The sequence below is a fragment of the Herpailurus yagouaroundi genome, unplaced genomic scaffold (assembly GCF_014898765.1).
Source record: "Herpailurus yagouaroundi ecotype Mexico unplaced genomic scaffold, PumYag 191, whole genome shotgun sequence".
NCBI classification, from domain to species: Eukaryota; Metazoa; Chordata; class Mammalia; order Carnivora; family Felidae; genus Herpailurus; species Herpailurus yagouaroundi.
The window spans coordinates 15,620,182-15,646,017 of record NW_024412422.1 but is presented as its reverse complement, the minus strand read 5'-3'; positions in this window follow the sequence as shown (position 1 = coordinate 15,646,017).

The window sequence follows — 25,836 nt, the reverse complement described above, 5'->3', positions numbered from 1 at the left end:
AGATCAGGGGAGAGGGGTGCACGCAGACGCCTCCCAGCAGCCCCCGGAACAGCCGCCAGAGAAGAGACTGGGCGGGAAGGGTAGGTCCAGGCGACGTCCCTGCAGACAGGGAGAGCAGGGCGGGGGGCATGGATGGACACAGAGCCAGGAACACGGCTGGGAAAACCTCACACCACGCGAAGCCCCAACGGAAACAGAGCACCGCCATCCACCATGACGTACGTGACGGAGCCCACGTGCTCCCGCCCTCGAGAGAATCACAGGGTTTTCCAGACCGTGGCCCCACGATCCCGAAGTATCATTCACGCGTCCCCTGACTTCAGAAGCATGGTACGTATTACATCCGCGCTTCAGTATTTAACATGTCAGAGAAGCAAAGTGCCAGAGCACAAAACTCTTTGCCCTTAGATTTTGGCATCTGGATTTCAATAAAACTGGTACCTTTGTGTTCGCGTCTATTTTATTATGTGTGTTTACAAAACGTTCTCTTTCTTCAAGTTTATTCATTTATTTTGAAAGAGAGGGAGAGGGAGGGAGGGGCGGAGGGAGGGAGAGACAGAATCCCAAGCAGGCTCCGCGCTGTCAGCACAGAGCCCTACGCGGGGCTCGAGCTCACAAACCGTCAGAAGGTGACCGAAGCCCAAACCAAGAGTCGAACGCTTAACCCACGGAGCCACCCGGGCGCCCCTATTGTGTGCACTTAAAGAGACTGTCCTGGGATAGCTCTGACAAGCCACTGATGGGTTAAGACATCCTGCTTTAAAGGAAGGGCCACCCCATCCAGCCCACCACCACCCGCCTGCTTCTGGGGCTCTGCACGGGTTCACACCCACCCGTTCGCTCGTGTGATCACGAGCAATGTGATCGGCAAATGTGCACATGCTCCGCCTCGAGTCAGCATCAAGGGCCTGGCAATTCAGAGCCTCCAGCCCAGTGGGAGTGGCAGACATTTACCAAGCCACCCCACTAAGCGCTCCCTAATTGCGAACTACAGTGAGCGTATGAATACAAAGCACAGAGGGGCCAAGGGAGATTGCCGTATAGAAACCGAACGCAGTCTGGGAGAGGGATGATGGACAGTCCAGGATGTGGCTACTGAACTAAAAAGATCTGCCTTCAGTTTCCCGGGAACACGCTTTTATAAAAGTGAGGCACAAGGGCACCCGGGCGGCTCGGTTGGTTGAGCGTCCCAATCTTGATTTGGGCTTGTGGGATCGAACCCCCGCATCAGGCTCTGCGTGGAGTGTGGAGCCTGCTTGGGATTTTCTCTCTCTCGCTCTGCCCCTCTCCCCTGCTCGTTCTCTCTCTATATATAAAAAGTAAAACAAAATAAATAAGTCAGCGTGAGGTGCAAGTGCTTTATTTTCTTTTCTTTTTTAAGGGGTGGGGAGGGGCAGAGAAAGGGAGAATCTTAGCAGGGCTGGATCCCTGGGATCATGACCTGAGCCGAAGTCAAGAGTTTCCGCTCAACCGACTGAGCCACCCAGGCGCCCCGAGCTGGAGCCCTTACACGGGAAGCAAAGGGCTGGGGGATCACTGGGGAGGCTGGAGAAACAAGCTCTATAGGTCAATATTTCATAACGGGTCCTCCGGGTGCCGTGCACAGCCAGGCCACAAAGGACCGGTTGTCTCCGGCGGGATCGGGAGGCCGCCAGCTGAACTGGGAAGCTGCCATCACAGCTGCTGACTCCACACCATCTGGAAGGCAGCGCCGTACGAAAGCCACCGCCATCCACGGAAAGCCACCATCTACGCGCCTCCTCTAAGGTGCCACGCCTGCCACAGTCCACCCCATCCGAGCCGGTACTCCAACGGCCCGCCCCTCCACCCCACAAAGCCACAAGCAGGACAGGAGCAGGCTCCGCCCCCAAAACCCAGCACCTCCACAACAGAAACGGCAGTAGGGGGGCCAGGCCTCACCTCCACTTTCCAAATGTGTGCGTGTGAACCTGGGCCAACTCACTCTCAATGCTGGGGCTTTGGCACCATCGAGGAAGAGGAATGCCGTTCTGTTGGGCCTATGGAAACGCAAGAACGTGAGCTCAGACTCCTGACAACCATCCTGCCACTGTGAGAAGAACAAAGGGAAAAGCACAGCCAAGAGACTAAAACAAAGAAACTAAGCTCCAACGGAAGGCCCTGAGCTCCTGGATCCAACTGTGCCTGAAGCCAGAACTCTGAACTTCTCCTTTAAATACACCCAAAAGGAAAGACTTTGTTTTTCTTTTTCTCAATTTTTTTTTTAACGTTTATTTATTTTTGAGGCAGAGAGAGACAGAGCATGAATGGGGGCGGGTCAGAGAGAGAGGGAGACACGGAATCGGAAGCAGGCTCCAGGCTCTGAGCCATCAGCACAGAGCCCAATGCGGGGCTCCAACTCGTGAGCTGCAAGATCATGACCTGAGCCGAAGTCGGACGCCCAACCGACTGAGCCACGCAGATGCCCCACTCTCAACACTTTTAAATGTAAGCAGCCTGAGGTTTGAGAGGAAACCAATCAATTCCGGCCTGTGAAACTGTAAAGCCCCACGTGGGCCCAGCCCTGCATCTCTCTTAACCGTCTCCGTCACCTTTCCTCCTCCCTTCCTTCCAGTCATTTCTCTGACTTTCAGAGCTTCCCAAACAAAAATCTTTCTCAAAAATGAGGCCTAGAAAACACAACCACCAGACTCCACCAGACTTATAAAAATAGCTCTTTGGGGCGCCTGGGTGGCGCAGTCAGTTAAGCGTCCGACTTCAGCCAGGTCACGATCTCGCGGTCCGTGAGTTCGAGCCCCGCGTCAGGGGGCTGATGGCTCAGAGCCTGGAGCCTGTTTCCAATTCTGTGTCTCCCTCTCTCTCTGCCCCTCCCCCGTTCATGCTCTGTCTCTCTCTGTCCCAAAAATAAATAAACATTGAAAAAAAAATTTTTTTTTTAAATAAAAATAGCTCTTTGAATGCACTGTAATAAATGAACAAATACAAAATCAACACCTAATGCTCCTGAGAATTAACTCCGGCGGTACAGCCCAGAGCTTGAAGGAGAAAGAACGGGGAGAGAAAACCAAATTGCGTGAAGCAGAGAAAGCAAAGGCTTGAATCTGAGATGGTTTTGACAAACACAGGCGGCTGCGTGAGAGAAAACATGTAATAACCTCCCAGAAATTCCCCCGCGTCGCTCCTCGTAGACCTGTCGTTCCTCCACCAGCCCCTTCAGGAGAAACAAGAAGATGAACAACATCCAAACACGATCAAGTCTGGTTTCGAAAAATAAACACGAGCAGTCGCTCTATGGTCTTTGCGTCTCAGCGTCTTGTGGCATCCTCGGGTGAACGGCGCCCAAGAGGTGGTCCTCGGGGCCCCCACACTCCTGGAGCCACCGCCTCCCGGAGAACTGAAGGGGGAGGGCAACGGGCAGGTGCAGCACGGGTTCGTCCACCAGACAGGACACGCTGAGCATCTCCCGTGCGCACGACGCTGGCAAAGCCTCACAGGCAAACGGTGGGCGCCGCCCTGCAAGGGTGAAGTTCACCACGCAGGACGTGAACTGAACTTGAAGGAAGTGCGCCAGCTTTGCACGGACAAGCTGAGATGATGTCTGCGCAGGAGATGAACAGGGTCCTCAGAGAGAGAACGTCCGGGTGGCCCAAGAAAGCCTGTCTGAAATGGGGACACCAAAGAAAAGCCCCATCCCCTGGGTGCCCCCGGAGGTCACCTGCAGCACTGATGGCCGGCTCCTGGACACGGACAACTTCCACGGGAAGCTGCACCTCTCTCTCTCTGCCCGAGGCGCTCCCTCGCCACTGGAGCAAGCCCTACCTGATGCAGGCAGTGCCAGAGTCAGTGCCACCGAGAGGGGCCGACAGGCGGTGATGAAGACCCCGCCTCCTCGCGCCTGTGGGACTGTGTGGAGGTGCGTTCCAGCCAGCCACTCAGGGGCAGTGAGCCCCAGGGACCTGCTCTCTGACACAGCTGTGACTGCTGTTCTCACCTCCCTTCTCTGTGCCCCCACTGCCTGCCACCTACCCACACCCAAATCTTTGTCTTGGGTCGGCTCTGGGGGGACCCAAACCCGGGCAGCCGTGCAAAGAAGAGCGGAAAGGAACAGCCTATCCAAAGGCCTCTGGGGCGGAGAGCTCAACTTTTCAGAGGACAGAAAGGCCACATGCAGACAAGGAGTGAGCCGGGGTGGTGGCACAAGGTGGAGTTAGATGGGTCACCTGGGGCCAGGCTGGTCAGGCTTCTTGGCGAAGCATCAGCACAATGGAGGAGAGCACCATGGTAACATGAGGGGGGTGGGGCAGGGAGGGGGACACGATCCAACTACCTCTTCAAACTATCCCAATGCAGGGGGCACCTGGGCGGCTCAGTCGGTTGAGCGACCGACTTCGGCTCAGCTCACGATCTCACGAACTCTGTGAGTTCGAGCCCCGCGTCGGGCTCTGTGCCAACAGCTCGGAGCCTGGAGCCTGCTTCGGATTCTGTGTCTCCCTCTCTCTCTGCCCCTCCCCCGCTCGTGCTCTCTCTCTCTCTTTCTCACAGATAAATAAACATTAAAAAAATTTAATAAAAAAGTTTTGAAATGCCCCACTGGCCCCAGGTCTGCATCCACAGACAGATGGGCAGAAAGGGGCCCGTCCACACAATGAAATGCTATCTGGCCAAAAGAAGGAACAAGGCTCACACACGCTACAACATGGACCTCAAAACCCGTGACGTCAGCTGAAAGAACAAAGAGCCACTTATCTGTAGGACCCCTCGCGTGAAAGGTCCAGGGCAGGCAAATGCACGGCGACAGAGAGCAGACGGTGGCCGCCCGCAGCCGGGGGGAGGGAACAGGGAGGGACAGCTAACAGGTACGGGGTTTCCTCTTGGACTGATGACAGCGTTTGGAACGAGACGGAGGTGGTGGCCGCACAATGCTGCGCACGAATCAAACACCACTGAGTTGTTCTGCGTGACACGTTTAGGCTCACGTGGATTTCAGAGGAGGAGGAGGAGGGCACGGGGGCCCCACTGGCTCCCCGGTGGACGAGGGAAGCGGGGAGGCAGGGACAGGAGCTCCAGGCCCGACGTGGTGCCAGCCGGGGTGCAGCCAGCAGCCGGGAACCGGCAAACGGGCCGCCGAGATGCACCGCGCCAGTGCCGGGCCGGCCTCAAACGTGGGCAGAACGCGGGTGAGGGAGCAGGGCGCTCTCTCCCGAGCCGAACTTCCCGTTAACTCCTTACCGGGCGGGGGAGAGACCCAACGTTCCCGCCCCCCGGGGGCACCACCGCTGCCACTGACGCGCGGCTGCAGCCTCCCGGGAGCCCGGGGGCTCGGAATGAGGCCGCGTCCGTCACCGTAACAGCCCACACCCCGTGATACAGCAACGGGAACCCATAACATCAAGACTCCAAGAGGAGCCTCGTCTCCCACGGAGCGGGAAAGTCTCCCCAGAGGCCGCCTTTCGGGGGATCCTGGCATCACATAGCTCGTGGAACCCTCTCCTGAACGTCTCAGGGGTCCACGTGATCCCTCCTCAAGACCAAAGACTCCACCGGGATAGGTGTCCCTCGGGCTGTCGGCCACCAGACCACCTGCGTCAGAATCACCTGTGCTGCTGCTTGAAAATACAGATTCCCCGGGCCTAACCCTTCTGAGTCAGACGGGCTGGCCCCCCAGAATCTGCATTGTTTAGCAGGTACCTAAGAGAAGACGCTGCACAACAAAGCTTCAGAACCACAGGCCTGATCACAAGACTCCCTCCCCGATGTGCAGATTCAGCAGCTGAGGCAAGACCAAAACGATACAAATCCACAGATTTATTATGAGAACGATGCAAATAATCCCAGCTCCGAGCCAAAAGGGAAGCACTGTTGTCACCTGTCCACAAATGTTGCCCAACGGTGGAAATTCTTGCCCGGGAGTACCCGGGCAGGGGAGCACAGATCAGCACTGCTTGAAAAACAGCCTGCTGGCCACGCTCGTCCCCTAAACAGCTCATCAGTGCCCACGTCCCGCTGCCAGGCTCCCAGAGTGACAGGTGGACCTAGAAGCCATCCAGTTCTCACACCTGAGCACCAGAATCCCCTGAAGGTCTTGTTACAACACTCGTCGCCGGGTCCCAGCCCCAGCGTTCCTGATTCAGCAGGTGGGGCCCAAGATTCTGCATTTCTAATAGGCTCCCCAGAGAAGCTAAAGCTGCTGGCTTGGGGAGGGCAGCGCTTTGAGAAAGCCCTGTGCTATATTATCAGGAGTGGGAACCAGCAGGAGGGGGTGGGGGCTGGGGGTTGTGGAGAGGGGAGGGGAAGGCCCTGGGGGGGGGGGGTGGGAACACCCACCTTCTCCTATTCACACGGATGAAGTCATCGGGTTGATGTAATCGGGTTGGTGAGTGAGCTCCACAGAATACAGAGTGTTGGTCCTCTGGAGTGAAGACACAGAATGAAGTATTTCTTTCTTTTTTTTTTTTTAATTTTTTTTTTTTTGTGAGAGAGAGAGAGAGAGAGAGACAGAGCATGAGCAGGGGAGGGGGGGTTGGACAGAAGATCAGAAGCGGGCTCTGTGCTGACAGCAGAGAGCCCGATGTGGGGCTCGAACTCACGAGCTGTGAAATCATGACCTCAGCCATAGTCGGACGCTCAACCGCCTGGGCCCCCCAGGCCTCCCAGAATGCAGGATTTCAACTAGAGCAGCACGAATCGCGTGATCAGGAGAAGCAAAGCAATGGAGGTAGCAAAGGCTGAGATCCCAGAGGAGGGCACACAAGACATGTCACCCACTTGACAGGTGGCCCAGACTGTCCCTGGTCACAGTCATTCACCCCAAACAGAATCCAATCCAAGCAATTTTTACAAAGGACTCGCCATGGGCCAGGAACTGTGCTAAGGGATTGCCAGGGAAAGGGTCCACATCCCTGACTACAAAGATCCTTTGGTCTCCCGTGAGTGAAAAGACCCTTCCACATACTTCTGCGACAATGTCAGTAAAAGACGTTCCTAGCCACTGTAACACGAGCAGAAATTCAATTATCGAACCATAAGTGCTCACTACATGGCTGCTGCTGGCCAGCACTGTGCCTAATTCTGTAGGGAGACCATTGTTCCCTGACCTGGAGATACGAGCTTATGTCTGCTTGAAGACGATCCTTAGCATTAAACGTAATCAGCTCAGGGCGACGCTTCTCAGAACTCAAAAAGAGTTCAAACAGCTAGTGGGGACACCTGCTTCCCACAGCTGCCGCCTGGAAGGTGGAGGTGACAGCTGGAGCTGGGGGAGCCACCTGGGACCACGAGGTGACCATATGGACAGAGGTCACAAGCTGAGGAAGGCAAAGCAAAAACACAGAGGAGCCCCTGGTTTTTTGACACATGGAGTCACTACACCAGTGGTAAGAGATGAAAATTAACTGCTGTCTTGTTTAGCCCCCTTTCTTTGTCTTCTCTGTTCTACATAGCCAAGCCCACTCCTGGATGACTCCTGAGGGCCAATTAACCAATTTTAGCAGACACTTTGGTTAAGTAAGAATCCCAGTCCTGGCCTAGATAAGTCTCCTTTCCCAAGATTAACACGCTGACCCAACAGAGACAAAAAACACCTAAAGCTGGTGATATCACAGACACGTACTAGCGAGTGGGATCCCCAAAGAGCTATGGAATTGGAAAAGTCTTGTAGACGTTCTGATCCTAGCAACTCATTTGACAGATGAGGAAGAAGTCGAGACCCTCAGCAGGAAAAGAGTTTTTCCCAACCTCTCCAGGCTAGGACTTTTTATACTAACGTAACTTTCATCAGAAAGATCTGCTCACTGACTAAAGGAGTCCACCTCGTACTTTCGCCAGATCTAAAAACAGAAAAGAACAACAAAACGATTTCACAGAACATCTCAATTCATTAATTGCCCAAAGAAGTCAAGCTCGGGTCCTTAGGAACAACATGGAATCTATTTATATATTTATGAGAAGGGAAAAAAAGGCATAATGTGACTTTGCACATTTAACCCTGTCCCAATATTTACAGCGTGCTCCTGTCTGTCTTGGCAAGCAGGTGTCAATTCTATATTTGTGCCTAAAACTTTCTCCTACAGCCAATTTATCATTCACCTAATCAGGAGATGTTTATTGGCTGGGAATTCATCAGGAGAATTCCATGACCAGGGGTAGCCTATTGCAGGCATCTGTCTAGAAAAAAAAAAATTAGAAGTTTAAAAAGCAACTTTGGGGCGCCTGGGTGGCGCAGTCGGTTGAGCGTCCGACTTCAGCCAGGTCACGATCTCACGGTCCGTGAGTTCGAGCCCCGCGTCGGGCTCTGGGCTGATGGCTCAGAGCCTGGAGCCTGTTTCCGATTCTGTGTCTCCCTCTTTCTCTGCCCCTCCCCTGTTCATGCTCTGTCTCTCTCTGTCCCAAAAATAAATAAAAACGTTGAAAAAAAAATTAAAAAAAAAAAAAAAGCAACTTGGGTTTTTTGTTTGTTTGTTTTTGTTTTTGAGAAGACATCCTTGGAAGAGGAAATTTTTTAAAAATCAAGTGCCTGGACTCTTTCCAATTCCCATCCCCTTCTAACGGGAAACACCCTTATGGGGAAGCCCCAGACGGAATTAGGACAGGATCTAGGCAAGGGACTGTGGAGATGACAATGCATGAGAAATGCAAATACGTTCACACCAGCATTGTTTATAATGGACCAACAAAATGGAAACATAATTACCCATCCACAGGGGGAATTTTTAGTAAATTATGATTTATGCACGCAGTGGAATATGACGTAGCTACGCTGAAGGACAGGGCAGATCTTTATGTGCATTCGTGGAAAGAGCCCTAGAATATAAACCAATTTTTTTTAATCGAAGTACAAAAGAGTGTATTGCATGCACTATGCCTTCCTCCACATAGTTAAAAAGAAGACACACGGGGCGCCTGGGTGGCGCAGTCGGTTGAGCGTCCGACTTCAGCCAGGTCACGATCTCGCGGTCCGTGAGTTCGAGCCCCACGTCGGGCTCTGGGCTGATGGCTCAGAGCCTGGAGCCTGTTTCCGATTCTGTGTCTCCCTCTCTCTCTGCCCCTCCCCCGTTCATGCTCTGTCTCTCTCTGTCCCAAAAATAAATAAACGTTGGAAAAAAAAAAAAAGAAGAAGACACACACAGAGAGTAGGATGTGCACATAAGATCTTTCCGGCAAGACAGACAGCTGGTACCTTTGGAGGGAAAGACCAAGTTTCGGTTGAGGGAGGGGGACACAAAAGACGTTTCATTTTGTAACTTTACGGACTATTTGAACTGTTTTTACCAAACACATGTATTTTTTTTTTTTTAAGGATTAACAGGGTTTGGTGCAAGAGTTATAAGCCTTTTTTCTTTTAACTTGTTTTCTGAGGGAAAAAAATGTATCAGCAACTGCTTTCAAACTCTGTTCTCTGGAATCCTAGAATTTTTAAAATATGTCGGGCAAGGAGTGGGCAGGACTGCTAACCTGGTTCCAGTTGGAGCAGCTGTGTTTTACAGCCTATGTTCCTGAGCAATATTTCTTGCAGGAATAAAAGAGTTCCACCACTAAAAAATACATTTCAAAAACCACTGGGACATTTCAAAAACCACTGGGACAAGGGCAGCGTTAACGTGCAAGGTTATTTACATTGTTTTTATTGAGAAAAATGTGCCCAAGTTTTCCAGCACAGACTTCAAATAAGGCTGTTTATTCAATTCTCAGGAACTGCCGTCCACATATCTGAAATCCACATGGCTGCAATCACCGAGGTTTATCCAGTAGTAAGACGAACAGCGTCTCTCCCTCACACGCATGCATTCGCGAGCACACACACGCACACACACGCACACACACACACACACACACACCCTTCATGTGTACCTGGAACCTCGGAACGTGGCCTTGTTTGGATATATGGCCTTTGCAGATGCAATTGGTTACGATGAGGTCCTACGGGATGAGCGTGGGGCCTGAACGTAAGGACCAGTGACCTCACGAGAAGAGGAGAGGACACGACACAGAAACACACAAAGGGAGAAAGCCAGGTGACAACAGAGGCAGAGATGGGGGCAATGCGTCAACAAGTGAAGAGACCCCAGTTTTAGAGGCACCAGATTTGTCACAACTGGTTGTGTTGGAAGCGAAGCCGCTCGCAAGGGGAAGAGAGAAGGAAAAGAACCGTGCGGACGGGGCCACGAACCGACGTCCAAACCAAAAGAGGTTTCCACCCTTACGTTCTCTATCGCAGAGTTGTCAAAGAGTCACCTGGAGGGCTTGTTAAAACACAGATTCCTGGGCCCCACCTGCAGAGTTTCTGTTTGCCTGGGTGTGGGGAGGGGGCCCGAGACCCTGCACAGGTCTCCAGGGGCATAAGCTGCAGGCCCAGGGACCGGCCTTTAAGAGGCCCAGCTCTGTGGCTGCAAACAGATGAGAGCCCAGGGCGACCCTCCCGGAAGCTGCCGCCTGAGAATCGCCACTTCCTTCTCCTTTACAGGTTAGCCTCACGTGCAAGGTTTTTTTTTTAACAAAAGGTTCTACAACCAGCAATTTAAAAAAGAAACCTCAGGAAATCTACAGTGTCTCCTCTCCTCCCGAAATACCTTAGACTGCGTAGGAGACATCTGTTGTTTTTGCCTGCACGGGCTCCAGGCCTCCTTCTGTTCATCTCTCCCGGCTTTCCTTTGGGCTGCCTTCCTCCCTCCACCCCTACCCCATGGGGGACGATGGATGCCACCTAGCACGTGATCCGGGCCAGCAGAACAGAGCGCCTGGTTCCAGGATGGGCACTTGGTGAGCCCCTGAGAGGAGACTCTGGGAGAAAGATGACACTATTGAAAAAAAGCAGTTCTCTTTCCCCTAGGATTGCAACGCGGGGCAGACGGGAGCATAGCAAGCTGGGGACACCAGCAGCTTCTGTGACACCTCATGAGGAAACCCTGCCCAGGAACGCCGTCAACACAGGACAGCAAAGCCAGAAGCCGTGGAGGAAATTCCCAGGGCTGCCGTCTGAGCCCCTGGATGCAGCTACACCTGAAGCTGCATACTAGAAAATCTGTGCCCTGATTTTTCCATTGCAGACCCAGTCAAATCTTTTGATTCCTAGACAGACAGACAGGGAATTTACTTAACTGGCTGGACTGGGGTTTCTCTCCATGGCAACCACAGGATTCCGAATACAGATTTCAACACGGTCTTCCAAGAAGCAGGGGACCTCAAGAGGGGTGATGAACCAAGTGACATCAAGGGCCCTTTAGGTCAGGGCTCCATGCACTTACACATCACAGGAGCAAAATGTTAAGTAAGTTCTTACTTGGAAAAGTCGTCAGAATTAAAAAGCAGGTCCTGGATCGGGAGTTAAAATAGTAAAGGCTTCTCAGACACGGCGACCTTCATGCCTCCGGCTGAAATAACAGAAGTCCACCCGCAAGCGGCTTGAGCCAGCAGGACACGTGTTCCTACGAGAGGCCGAGGCGCGGGCGGCAGCGGGGCTGCCTCGGAGGGCCACTCGCGTCATCCGGGCCCCGGAGGCCACCCCTCGAGTCCTCACGCGACTGCGTCCCAAGCGGGAGAGGAGCGAGGGTGCAAAGATTTACTCCACCACACTGCTCTCCTCTCGCGGGAACATTTCTAAAAACACCACTCTTTCGCCTCATTGGCCAGACCCTTGTCACATGGCCGCGTCTAGGCCAATCGCTGGCAAAGATGGAACTGATTGACATCCGCGAGGACCAATCACCGCTGGAGCCAGGCCCTGCGCCTCCAGAACGAATGTAGTTACTCTAGCAAAGAAGCCACCTGGCTGCTGGGCGGGGGACCAGTGACGGCTGCTGTCGAGAATATTCCTTCTGTCCTTCCATCCCTCCGCGCACCGCGTACCCACCACAGATTTCCCACCACGGAAGTGATCCTTCCGAGCTCGAAACGGTTCCGCCCTGACCACGAGCCCAGTTGCAAAAGCAGCTGAGCTCCATTCCGCCTGAGCGGCAGCGGTGGACACGGGAGATGTCAGAAATGCTGAGGTCGGGAGGGCGTCGTGACCCAAACTGTTCGACTTTTCCCCCAGATCTCTTCGGGGTCAGCAGCTGAGAGAGCTGCCGCTGCCTTCCCGCCCCAGGGGTGCCCACCTCCACAACTCTCCATTAATCACGATCCAGAAGCAAAATCCCTCCTCACCCGCCGACCATCTGCAGTTGTTCGCACACATGTGTTCCGGTCCCGGGAGCCCCCGACGCGCTAATGAAGGCAGCAGGCCGGGGACAGGGCCGTGCAAATCCTGGCCAGTCCGGCTCAACGAAGTTTCACAGTCCGCGTCATGAGGCTCGGAAACCAAGGGCAGGGAGAGGTGGGCCTCCTGTGTCCCTGGCTCCAGATGACCAGGTGGCAGATCCCAGCCGAGGGGGCCCCCAGAAACAGATCTGAAAAGAACTAGAGTGCAGGTAACCGATTTGGGAGGTGACCCCAGGAAACATCAGGCAGGGAGTGGAGGAGAGAAGCAGGCAAGGAGTCCACAGAGGGTGTGTGATCAAGCCAGGGCACCCCTGCGGCACACAACACGGGGGGCCACCCCCTCCCATCCTGCCGGACAGCCCCGGGACCGGTGGACAAAACACTGGGAGTTATCCCACCCCAAGGAGAACTCAAGGACTCCTGGAATTCCTGTCACTTTAGTTCAGCCCTGCACACAAGCACGGTGGCTCCAATGGCCCACAGGTGTCAGCAGTGGGACGCTGGGCAGCACAGAAACGGCGAGGGGTGGGTGCCTTCTACACTCGCGGAATCTGCCTTGGTGCCCAAGCTGCTGACTCTGCATGATCCTGTGAGAAGGGCACCATGGGATCAAGAAGAACCCACCGTGGAAGGGGTCCCTGCAGCACCCACAACACCACTTGCACTGGCCTGGAAGGAGTTTGCCCTTTGCTGCCTGGAAGCCATCTCTGACCCTCCCCCAGGGATGGGGTCCCGGCATCTCTGGCCCCATCACAGGAGCCCCACAGAGCAACGATTAAAAACACATGCTCTAGGGGCGCCTGGGTGGCTCAGTCGGTTAAGCGTGCGACTCTTGATTACACCAATTTTGGCTCAGGTCATGATCTCACGGTTCATGAGTTGGAGCCCTGCATGGGGCTCTGAGCTGACAGCAAGGAGCCTGCCTGGGAGTCTCTCTCCTCTCTCTCTGCCCCTCCCCCACGCCCTCTCACGTGCTCACGCTCTCTCTCTCTCTCTCTCTCAAATAAATAAAATTTTTTTAAATGTTAAACAAAATTTAAAAAAACACAAGCTCTAGATGAGGCGCCTGGGTGGTCAGTTGGTTAAGCATCCGACCCTTGATTTCGGCTCAGGTCATGATTTCACGGTTTGTGAGTTTGGGCCCCGCGTCAGGCTCTAACAGTTTATGATGCATATGATGATCCATTATTATGACTACCAGTCCCCAAAGGCCTGCAGAGCACTGGGCACAGTCAGGCATCAAACATACGTTCACTCTAACCCTAGAGAACCTTCCCTCTAGACTGGACCTTGAGAGCCAGGACCTTGTTGGAATGATTCTCCATCACCTTCCAATGCTAAATGGAGTGTAGGGCTGGCTAAATAAATAGAGGAATGACTAATCCAAGGAACCCTAATAGGTAGATCTTACTCCCATTTTACAGAGGGGAAAACTGAGACTGGGGGAAGGGCAGACCTGATTCCAAAGTCTGGCTGTTTCTACTGCACCCATGTAGCCTTCTTACGGGACCCTCCCAATCACCCTACCAGATAGAGAGCACTTTCACTAACTACATAATCTTAGGCGAGTTGCTGAGCTTTTCTGTGACTGTCTCCTTATCTGCAAAATGTCAAGGACAATAGCACCTCCCTCAGGAGGTGGTTCCGAGGGTTTAATGCGTGGATGTGCGCCAGAGCTTCAAGCAGAGCCTGACGCAGCAGGTATAAGAAACGTCAGCTCATGTTCCATCGATCCCATTAAACGTGAAGAGGTTAAGTAGCTGGTCTAAGGAGGAGCTGGTTCTGGAAGCCAGGGCACGAACTTCCAGGTCTGGGCCCTTTATGTGGTCCGACAGAACTCTGTGGGACTCCACGGTCACGTGCAACTTTGACACCCTGAGCTGGGAGCAAGCGACGAAACGGGTGGAGAGTTGACCCTATTGCGTTACAATCAGAACCAAATAGGTATATTTGAACTTGCACACAGAGATGCACATACTAGGATACTAGGACTCTCACACTGCTACATTTTTTCCCATAAGGCAAAGACTAGAAACAGCCCAAATGTCCATCACAGGGTAAAGTGGGATTTTTGGACTGACAGCAAGCTAAGAGCAGAAATATTGTACTGGAGGGGTGCCTTGCTGGCTCAGTCGGTAGAGTATGCAACTCTTGATCTTGGGGTTGTGAGTTCAAGCCCCACACTGGGTGTAGAGATCACTTAAAAACAAAATCTAGGGGCGCCTGGGTGGCTCAGTCAGTTGAGCATCCGACTTTGGCTCAGGTCATGATCTCACGGTCTGTGAGTTCGAGCCCCGCATCGGGCTCTGTGCTGACAGCTCAGAGCCTGGAACCTGATTCAGAGTCTGTGTCTCCCTCTCTCTCTCTGCCCCTCCCCTGCTCATGCTCTGTCTCTCTCTCTCTCTCTCTCTCTCTCTCTGTCAAAAATAAATAAGCATTAAAAAATTTTTTAAGAAATAAAATAAAATTAATAAAAACAAAATCTATATTGTACTGGAAAACCCAGACCCTGTGTGCATTTTCTCCCCTGAGATGGGGATTTGGCCACACTAACCCTGAGTCTGGTGTAAAACCAGGGGAGCCCAGTCTTTGCAGGCATCGCCTGAGAAAAAAGTGCATACTGCTACTGTAATTTTGCTATAGATAAGCTAGCTGTTCCCTGCTGCGTTGGTCCTTTGTGCTGGGTCCACAGCTGGACTACATTTCCCAGCCTCCCTTGCAGCTAGGAGTGGCCACGTGACTGAATTCCAGCTAATGACATACCAGTAGAAGAGAGGTGAGTTCCCGCCAGGGCTTGCCCCTTAAAAACTCCCTGTGATGCTGTCGTGGTCTCTTTTCCCCGTTGCAGAGACTGAGGGTGGTAAATGAGCCGTAGGTTGTAATCACCACACGGAAGGCCGGCTTCGAACCTGGCTGAACCCTCACACAGGAAAGAGATCAAGTTCTACTGGCCTAAGCCCACCCTGGTAGAAGAAGTTCTTCCGGAAACGTGATAGAAATCCAAAATATAGGGGCGCCTGGGTGGCTCAGTCGGTTAAGCACCCAACTTCGGCTCGAGTCATGATCTCGCGGTCCGTGGGTTCGAGCCCCGCGTCGGGCTCTGTGCCGACAGCTCGGAGCCCGGAGCCTGCTTCGGATTCTGTGTCTCCCTCTCTCTCTGCCCCTCCCCCGCTCAGGCTCTGTCTCTCTGCCTCTCAAAAATAAATAAAGATTTTTTAAAAATTCCTTTTTTAAAAAGAAAGAAATCCAAAGTATAAAAAAGGCATAGCACAGCCAGAAGGCATGGGGGAAGTAGGAGTCAAGGATTGGAGGAAGAACCTACCTTCTGGTAAATACCTCTTTTATACATGTGGCATATTAAAATTTTTTATTATTTATTTATTTTTGAGAGAGAGAGAGGCAGACAGACACAGACATGAGCAGGGGTGGGGATGGGGGCAGAGGGAGAGGGAGACACAGAATCCGAAGCAGGCTCCAGGCTCCGAGCTGTCAGCACAGAGCCCGACGTGGGGCTCAAACCCACAAACCGTGAGATCATGACCTGGGCCGAAGTCGGACACCCAACCGACTGAGCCTCCCAGGCGCCCCGACCACAGTTTTAAAAAGGCAACACTTAGGGGCGCCTGGGGCGCTCAGTCGGTTGAGTTTCCGACTCCTGATTTCAGCTCCTGTCATGATCCCAGGATTGTGAGATCAAGCCTCGCGTCAGGCTCCACGCTGAGCCTGCTTGGGATTTTCTCTCCCCTCTCACACACTCTCACCTCTCGCCTCTCACACACTCTCTCTCTCTCAAATAAATAAAATGGGGGAAAAAAACTTTTTAAAGGCATGACTTAGAATTATTGTAGCCTCACCCCATTATAATAAACACACAGTCAACACAGCACATGATTCACAAAGAGTTACTATATGACCCAGCAACTCTTCTCCTAGGGATACGCCCAACAGAAGTGAAAACAAGTGTTTACACAAAACATTGTGCACAAATGTTCCTGGCAACATTGACCACAATGGCCGAAAAGGCAGAAACAACTCAAATGTCTGTCAACGGATGAATGAATAAATAAGGCTATGGTCCGTCCACAGAATGGGATTATTATTCAGCCACAGAAAGGAATGAAGCTCTGACACACGTTATAACATGAATCAACTTGCAAACACACTGAGTGAAGGAAGCTTGTCACAAAAGACTACGTAGCGTATGATCGCAGCCGTATGAAATACGGAACAGGCGAATCTAGAGAGACAGAAAGTCTAGAGACTAGTGGTTGCCTGGGGCTGGAGGGAAGGGCAAATATGGGTATGGTCTTATTTTGGGGGTGATGAGAATGTTTTGGTGACCATAGATAGAGGTGACGTTGCACGACAGGGTAAATCTAAATGCCACTGAACCGTATGCTTTAAAATGATTTAAATGGTGAATTTTAGGTTATGTGAATTTTACCACCAAAAAAAAAAAAAAATTTAATAAAGGCACGAGGACTTGATCTAGAAAAGTAAAATAAAAATTTTGCAAATAAGGCTTGCTTACCGTTCACAAAACGCAAATTAGAGCCGTGACTGTATCCCAATCCTTAGATGAAAGGCGAATAAAATGTTGAGAGTAACCATGTAATTCATCCAACAAAATCATTAGGAACAGGAAGCAATGTCCTTCCCTCCTCGTCTGACTTCGGGAACATGACCATAAAGATGCACAGTTTTTGCTAAAATATATCAGGGCATCATTGATTTCGCCAAGGTCATCTCCTAATCCTTTGATATTCAAATCATTCTATTTTGAGGCATCCATTAAATTAGCAGTGTGGTCGATTTCCTTTTCCTCAAGTGCTAACTGCTCTAACTCTTGAGAGGCCGTCCTCGGTCAATGGTCTTGCCGTGGGTCCGGCAGGTTGCCAACATCACTTTCATTGACTTCCCGAAACCCTACATTTCTTGCAAGACCCGCGATTTCGCTTTATGATCTGCGCTGAAGTTACAGTTCGTTATAATTTATTGAATCCACGGTTCCTGCCCGGTCTTTCAAAAATATCAATAAAATGGGATGGACAGGGATAGACATTACCTTTCACTGTGGTTCTCAAATGGGGACTAATTTCGCCCCCCAGGAAACCCTGGTCACCGTCTGGAGACATTTTTAGCCGTCACAGCTTGGGGGGGTCGGGGCAGCGCGAGATCACAGCTGGCCTCTGGAAGACAGAGTCCCGGATGCCGCGAACATCTTGCGGTGCAAAGAGCGGACCCCCCAACAAAGAATTATCCAGCTCGCGATGTCAGCAGCACCGAGGCTGAGAAACACTCCTGCAAGGACGGTGGGGTGGGAACCAAATATACAGATGGTCAGTTCGTTGGAGAGCACTTCATGTTGCGACAATTTTGAATTTCCAGACGGCCACATAACAGCAGGAATTTGATAACGAATATTCCCATGTCAAGGGACCCCCAAGTTGCTCTACTGGCGCGCCATCTATGGAAAGCCTGGTTGCTGTGACACTTTCCTTACTTGCTCTGGCTGCCAGGAGGCCCCGGGGCCAGATTTACAGTCAGTCCCTTGGAATACGGTCCTAACATGGCCCCACCCCACCATTGCACTAACTATGCGACCGTCCCAACGTTTTCCTTTTCCTTCCAGTTGTTTTCACCTTATCCGTGTGCACCGCCTTGAGTCCACGATGGAGGAAAGCGGGATACGTAAACAACGAGAAGCAGCTCGGAATAAGAGAAGCACATTCCCCCTGGGAATCACAAACACCAGCGCCCCCTTCACCCCCATCCCGGTAGAGGCTGTGTGGTGCGGCTTCCTCCCCCTCTGCCTGGAAGAGCAGGTGCCCGGTTACAGAATAACAGCGAGGCTTTGGCAACAGTCCGGTTTTTCTCACACGGATGTTCAGAGGGAAGGTGTTGGGGGGGGGGTCCACCTCAAGGCCGTTTCACTCACCTCAAAAGACCGCGTCGCCCCGTAAGCCCGAGCCACAGCCCTTGGTGGACTCAGTGAGCTCTCAGGGAGGGCCCCATGTTCCCAACCTCCCTGGATTGCTCCCAGGATCGTACCATAGTCAGGAAACCGAGCCTTCCTTCCAGTCTCCCCTCCCACCGAAGGTTTCCAAATTCTACCAGACTTCCGTGGCCCAAATCAAGTCACACCTCCTCCAGGAAGTCTTCCCAGAATTGCCCACGGCTCTCCCTTCTCTGAATCGCTACTGTTCCCCCTCCTGTGGAATCGCCTTGTTTCAGGCAATCCAGTCTTGTCCACATCAGTGTTAGGAGCTTCCCAGGTCCCGGGCAATCTTCCTTTTACAGGCTTCCACGCTACCAAGCATACAGAAATGCTCCTACCATTCACATGACATCGAATTATTTTATAAGAGAGTTAAGGCAAATTGAGGTTGGCTGGTCAACATTATATTTTATTGTGCGGTTTCCTGAACACTAGTCTCGGGATTACCACTTTCTTTCACTGTTTGGGAACTAATAACTTTCTCAGATCTCAAACTTGTTTTTCCTCTCTTTACTTTTTTAACTTTAATTTTTGTTAATGTTTATTTATATTTGAGAGAGAGAGAAACAGTATGAGTGGGGGAGGGGCAGAGAGAGGGAGAGACAGATAGCGAAGCAGGCTCCAGGCTCCGAGCCGTCAGCACAGAGCCCGACGCGGGGCTCGAACCCACCAACCGTGAGATCACGACCTGAGCCGAAGTCGGACGCTCAACCGACTGAGCCCCCCAGGCGCCCCTTTTGCTCTTTATTTCTAATTTATCTCCAGGCAGTTATTTCCAGCTCTGCATGCAGGATAGCAGAAAGTCGGAAAGAACCTTGATGTCCACCGATTCATTACAATGAAGGAGGGTGGATTACGAGGACAACGCGTCTACCAAGGGCAAGATTTGAATACACACTTTGCAAGATTTTTTTTCCAGCTTTACTGAGGTATAATCGCAGATACACTCACGGGCCCTAAACACTATACCTTGAAAACCTAATGGACAAAATGACCTCATTCGTCTCTCCGAGTAGATCTGGTGCTTCTTGAAGAGAAGGAACATGCCTTATTCTCCCTGAATCCCTATGTGCCAAGTACAGAACAGAGTAAGTGCTCATTAAACATTCACCCAACTGGTATTTAACGAGCACTTCCTCTGTGCCACGCAGCGTACCAGGCCCTGGGGACACGTCCGTGAATCAGACAAAGGAGACCACTGCTCTTCCTGAAGCTAATATTCCAGGGCAAAACACAGATAAGCGGATAATTATATCCCTACGTGAGGTGGCCGTCGATGCTATGAGAAAAAACAAAGCAGGGACAGAGGGAGAAAGGGTGTTGGGTGCTATGACAGGCAGGATGGCCAGAAATGCCCTCTGGTGTGACAACAGATGGTGACAATCATGTTGCCTTGAGGAAGTGAGCCATACAAACCTCAGGGAAGAGCATTCCAGACATATGGAACAGTACATGCAAAGGCCTTGCGGTCGGTGTGTGCTCGGCCTCTCAGGGCCAGGAAGGAGGCCACGGGGACCAGGTAAGGGGATTTTTACTCTGAATGATCTGAATGAGCTGGGAGCCATGGGAGGGCCTAGAGCCGAGGAGGGACAGGAGCAGGTTTAATATCTTAAAAGGCTCAGTCTGGCTACGTCCTGAAAAACAGACACAGGAGGACAAGGGAAAAGGCATGGAGACCCACTAGGAGACTGCTGCAGTTTCCAGTACCTGCTGATCGAACAGTCAACCAAGAAAACATCAAAGCTGGGAGCCCAGTGGTGCCCCCGCCCACTGTCAGAAAACACGAGCCCGGGCAGCTTTGACTCCTAGACCTCTCGGAGGTGCCAGGACTGAAGAGTCTGCGTCCCCGTCGTGGCCTTCTCCAAGACTGGCAGGACGCCCAGACCGAATCGATACTGAACGCACAGGGATTTGCTCTGCACTTGTCTAAGCAGCGGCTGGGCCTCCATGAAACAGCGTCATCTTGGGCGCGTGGGAAAGGTTCACTGCCAAACAAAATCCCACAGACGTCTTTCCGTACCTCCAGGCGGTGAGGCTGGGTCACCCCTGGTGCCCACACCGACCTGGTCTAGCGCAAAGAGCGGCCTCCGTCCCTAACAGGTGATCTGAGGAAGGAAGGAGGCCGCTTCCCAAACCTTGACGCAAAACACCGCCATCTGCCAAGACGTATGGCTAAGCACGCCAAGGACAACGCGTAAAGCCTACTGCTTTTCCTAGAAGAAAAGTAAATAAAAATATGCATCAGTAGCTGCTTGGATGGGCATAAACGCTACGGGGAAACAGAAGTGACAAACACCCTCGACCACATACGACGGAGCAAAGACTGTAACGTGCTGCCAAGGCCATCCAGGACATTTGTCCCAACTCTGAGCGTTTCACATCAGTGCTACAAGTCCCTGGGACGTTGCTGGAAACCTCACCATTCAGGCCACGTATTTAAAAAAACAAGGGGGGGGGGTGCCAGGGTGGCTCAGTCAGTTGAGCGTCCAACTTCGGCTCAGGTCATGATCTCACAGTCTGTGGGTTCGAGCCCCGCGTCGGGCTCTGTGCTGACGGCTCAGAGCCTGGAGCCTGTTTCAGATTCTGTGTCTCCCTCTCTCTCCGCCCCTCTCCCGCTCATGCTCTCTCTCTCTCTCTCAAAAATAAGTAAACATTAAAAAAAATTTTTTTTTTACAGTTCAATTTATCACAACATGCCAAATATTGATCTCTTGAACAATGACCGAATAATCAAAAGGGTCAGGACCTGTCGCTACAGATGGCTTTCGGTTTTTTTTAATTGACGTGAAATGCACATTACATACAGTTAAGCATTTTAAAGTGAACATTTCAGTGTCATTTAGCGCGTTCAGTGTCCTGGAATCACCAGGGCATTTTCATCAGCCCGAAAGTAAACCCCATGCCCATTCGCTATCGCTCCCCACGTGGCTGGGGCGGGGCCAGGCCCTGGGGGCGGGGGGGGGGGGGGCCGGTCTAGGTTCTGTCTCTAGAGATTTGCCTGTCGTGGACGTTTCATATAAATGAAATTCTACAGTATGCGGCCTTTCGGCTCTGGCTTCTTTCACTCGGTGATATGTTTCTGAGGCTCATCCGTGGTATAACGTGCGTCTACTTCATTCTTCTTAAGGCTCAGTAATATTGCTTTGTGTGGACAGACCACGATTTGTTTATCTATCCATTGGCTGATGGACACCTGGGTCCTTTCCAACTTTGGGCGTTGTGAGTGGTGCCACTGTGACTATCCACAGACAGCGTTCTGTTTAAGCACCTGTTTGCAATTCTCTTGGGTATAAACCTCCACGTGGAAATGCTGAGTAATTCTAATTTTAAAAAAAAGCTCTGTAGAGCATCGCCCTGGTCCTCAGGGACCCAGCTGCACAGGCTGATGGCAAAGGTCAGGATGACCTTTCGATAATCCCGGTCTCAGTCTCTGCCCAAATCCAGGGCACGGCCGACCAGGAGGGACACGGTCAGGGCGAGGGCTCCTTCTCTCCCGCCCCAGAACGCCACGGCGTGGGTGCTTGAGATTTCTAGACTTCATTTCTGCACCAGAAATCTAGAAGCCAGCTACAAAATGCTACGACAGCCCAGCAGAGAAAAATCACTCTAGAAGCTCTCAGTCACAAGGTCTACATGAGAAAGAATTTATACAAAGTGCGACACCAGGCTTTTTTTCCCTTTTTAAGGGTGGGTAAGGTGGGTGGGGCGGCTGCCTTTTTTATTGTTCTTTTAAAAGATTTTGAAGGGAGTCTCAGTGGCTCAGTCGGTGGAGCGGTTGAGCGTCCAACTCTTGATTTCAGCTCAGGTCATGATCCCGGGGCTGTGGGATCGAGCCCCACATCAGGCTCTGCAGTGAGTATGGAAACTGCTTAAGATTCTCCCTCTCCCGGGGCGCCTGGGGGGCTCAGTCAGTTAAGTGTCTGACTTCGGCTCAGGTCATGATCTCCTGGTTCGTGGATTCGAGCGCCGCGTCAGGCTCTGTGCGGACGGCTCAGAGCCTGGAGCCTGCTTCAGATTCTGTGTCTCCCTCTCTCTCTGCCCCTCCCCTGCTCACGCTCTGTCTCTGTCTCTCTCCAAAAAGTAAACATTAAAAAAAATTTTTTTTTAATTCTCTCTCTCCCTCCCTCTGCCCCTCATCCTCCTCAATCTCTCCCTCTCTCTAAGCTAATTAATTAAAAAATAAAACTTTTTTTTAAGTTTATTTATTTTGAGAGAGAGAGCAACCACAAGCGGGGTAGGGGCAGAGACAGAGAAGGAGAGAGAGAGAGAGAGAGAGAGAGAGAGAGAGAGAGAATCCCAAGCGGGCACCACACCGTCCACGCAGAGCCTGGTGCGGGGCTCCAACTCACAAACCGTGAGATCATGACCTGAGGCAAAATCAAGAGTCGGACCCTTCACCGACTGAGTCACCCAGATGCCCCTGAACAATAAAATATTTTTAAGTTAAACTATTTAAATAAATAATAAACGCATGTGGCACAAAACGAGAAAGGCACAAATGACCACCCCCATCCTGTCCCCCAGCCAAGAGGACCTGCCAGGGTCATAGGAACCCCTGACCGCACATCTGCAAACAGACAGATGTTTTCTCCTTTTGTCCACACACCCCTTGTTCTCCATTTCTTTATCCACCTACCAGCTCACCCTTAGGGCTTTATCACTATAAATAGATCTGCCTCTTTTGTTTTTTTTTTTTTTTTTGGTTTTTTTTTACCAGCTGCAAAATATTTCCTTACTTGAATACATCATAATTTATGTAATCAGCTTAGACCTATCCCAAATCTCTCCTAGTAGGAACAATGACTGCACTGGCACATTTTGCACACATGGAAAATGTATTTAAATGATAAATATCTCAGGGTGGGATCCTGCGTCAAAGGTATGTATGGGGTTAGTTATAATAGATAATAACCTTTAGTGCATTTTGTGTTTTTTGTTTGTTTTTTAATTAGAGAGAGCCTCAGGGAGGGGAGCAGAGGGAGGGAGAGAGAGAGAGAGAGAGAGAGAGAGAGAGAGAGAGAGAGAACTTCATGCAGGCTATTCGCTGAGCTCAGAGCCTGACGCGGGGCTCGATCCCACTACCTTGGGATCATGTCCTGGGCCAAAATCAAGAGTCGGACGCTCGATTGAGCCATCCAGGCACTCCTTCAGCCCACTTTGGAATTAAGGGGAGGGAATGGAGAGCCTGTGGGGGAAAGAGATTAACTACATGTAAAATATATCCCCAGCACTGAAACTCAGAACCATCTGAGAGGCAAGTGCTGATACCCCGACTTTCAGGACAGGGAAACTGAGGTGCAGAGATGTCAGCGAGTAACCCAGTCGGGTACCCGACCCCCAGGCTGGGCTCTCCTCCCCATCCCAGCGGCCCAGCCAGGACGCACAGAAGTCAGACAGCGCCGGGCCGGGCCACAGCTGGCAGCCTGCCTTCCAGCCCGTGAACTCCAAGTGCCCAGAATCTGTTGATTTATGGTTCTGCTCTGATACCCGTATTAATCACCATAACTTTTAATTGCGCTAATACAAGCATCATATGTTGCTAATTACACAATGCGGATGAAAAACTCTTCCAGATGAACTTCACCACTCAATCTAATCAGAATGGCAAGTCATGTTTTAATTACAAACCGGAGCGCACAGGGAAGGCATCTGCATGGCGGCTCAGGGGCCCGATGGCTCCAGCTTGTGAAACGGCAGGACCACAGCCAGCGGCCACGGCGCCGAGGCAGGCAGGCCCGTGTGGGTGACGGGGCAGGGAGGGCGGGCAGGCGATGGCTCCCGTGGGCTCCGGGCCGGGGGTGGCCCAGCCGGGCCCCTCCTGTGCAGACACCTGTGCGGTCCCCGGGCCGCACCCTTCATTCCCGTCCAGGGAAGGAGTCACCGGCTCCTTTTCTCGGGAACTAATCAAAGAAAGGTGTGTTATCGGTGACCTTTTCTGGAACATCCTTTAACATCCTGTCAATTTGCCCACACTCACAGAGCAGAGAGAATCCGGCTGCGATAATAGAGTGATTTCAGGGGCGACGCAGGACGGAGAAAAGGATCTCAGCTGTCTTTTTCTCGGCAAAGACACAAAGAGGCCTTCGAGACTGAGGGCTAGAGAAGGCAGCCGGGGGGTGGGGGCTGTTAAGAGCTGACTTCTGTGTCCCCAAAACCCATATGTGGGAGCCCCAGCCCCAGTGTTAAGCATTTGGCGACAGCAGCCTTTACGCCGCTGATTAGGGGGGATGACGCTGAAAGGGTGGGATGCGAGCGAACAGGACGCGTGTCCTTGTAAGAGGATACACCGCAGCTCTTTCTGTGTCTCGCTCTCTCTCCCCCGTACGAGGGATGGAGGGCAAGTGTCCGCCCGCAGGCCAGAGAGAGTCCTCACCGCAAACCAGATCTTGACCTCTAACACTGGGCTTCCAGAAGGGAACGTCTGCGGCTTAAACCACCCTGCGCGGTGTTTTAAGGCGGCCCAAGTCGACTAACGGGGCAGGCAGGTGGCATCAGGCTTCCAGGGAAGCCCAAGGTCAGAGGTCAGAGAGGTCTTTAAGAAGTGGACAAGGGGGGCTGCGGCGTGCAGAGTGATCGCCTCCCGCAACGACGTCCACCCCTCCTCCCTGGGACCGGGGAACGTGACCTCATGGAGGGAAAGGGATCCTGAGGTGGGGAGACTGTCCCGGATTATCAGGGTGGCCGTGTGACCACAGGGGTCCCTGTAAGAGGGAGGCAGGAGGTCAGCCAGAGAATGGAGATGCCAGGACAGAAGCAGAGGTCGGAAGGGGCTGCCTCTGAAGGTGGAGGACAGCGCCTCCGGCCACGGAACGCGGGCTCCAGCGCAGGGCAGAGGAGACGAGGAAGCTCCCCCAGAGAACCCCCCGGCGCCTCCGGAAGGAACACAGAGCGGCCCACACCTCGACACTAGCCCAGCAGGACCCACCTTGGCCTTCTGACCCCCGGAACCGTGAGCTAGTAAATCCGTGTTGGGCCGAACCAGCAGGCTGGTGCTCAGCAGTTGCCGAGGCAATAAAGAGACCAACGCAGCGGCAAACGTGGCCTCTGTGGCAGGAAGCGCCGTGGCAGGACGGAGCACTCGCCCTCCAGGGTGGTTCCCCTGGAGAGACTTCAGTGGGCGGGAGGAGGGAGCGGCAAGGAAGGCCGAAGAGTGGTTCTGGGTGGAAGAAAAGTGACAACTCCCCAGCACGTCCTCCTTTGGACACAATAAGCTCTTTCAAGCTCTTTGCTCCTCGAGGGGGCACCTGTGGGTTGGGCCTGACCGGCAATCGTCGCCCCCGGTCGCCCATGCCCCCAGCCCCGCTTTCCTTGGCGGGACCCCCCCTCCCCCCCCGGCCCGGTGGCACGGGCACAGCGATTACACCCCCTTCTCACCCCAGAAGCAGCGGGACTCAGACCTGGCCAGGCAGAGCCACGGCAGCAGAGCCACGTGTTGTCACGTGACCCAATCCTAGCCAGTGAGAGCCAGACCCGAGCGCTTTGAAAAAGCACCCAGCTGGGGCGCCTGGGTGGCGCAGTCGGTTAAGCATCCAACTTCAGCCAGGTCACGATCTCGCGGTCCCTGAGTTCGAGCCCCGCGTCGGGCTCTGGGCTGATGGCTCGGAGCCTGGAGCCTGTTTCCGATTCTGTGTCTCCCTCTCTCTCTGCCCCTCCCCCGTTCATGCTCG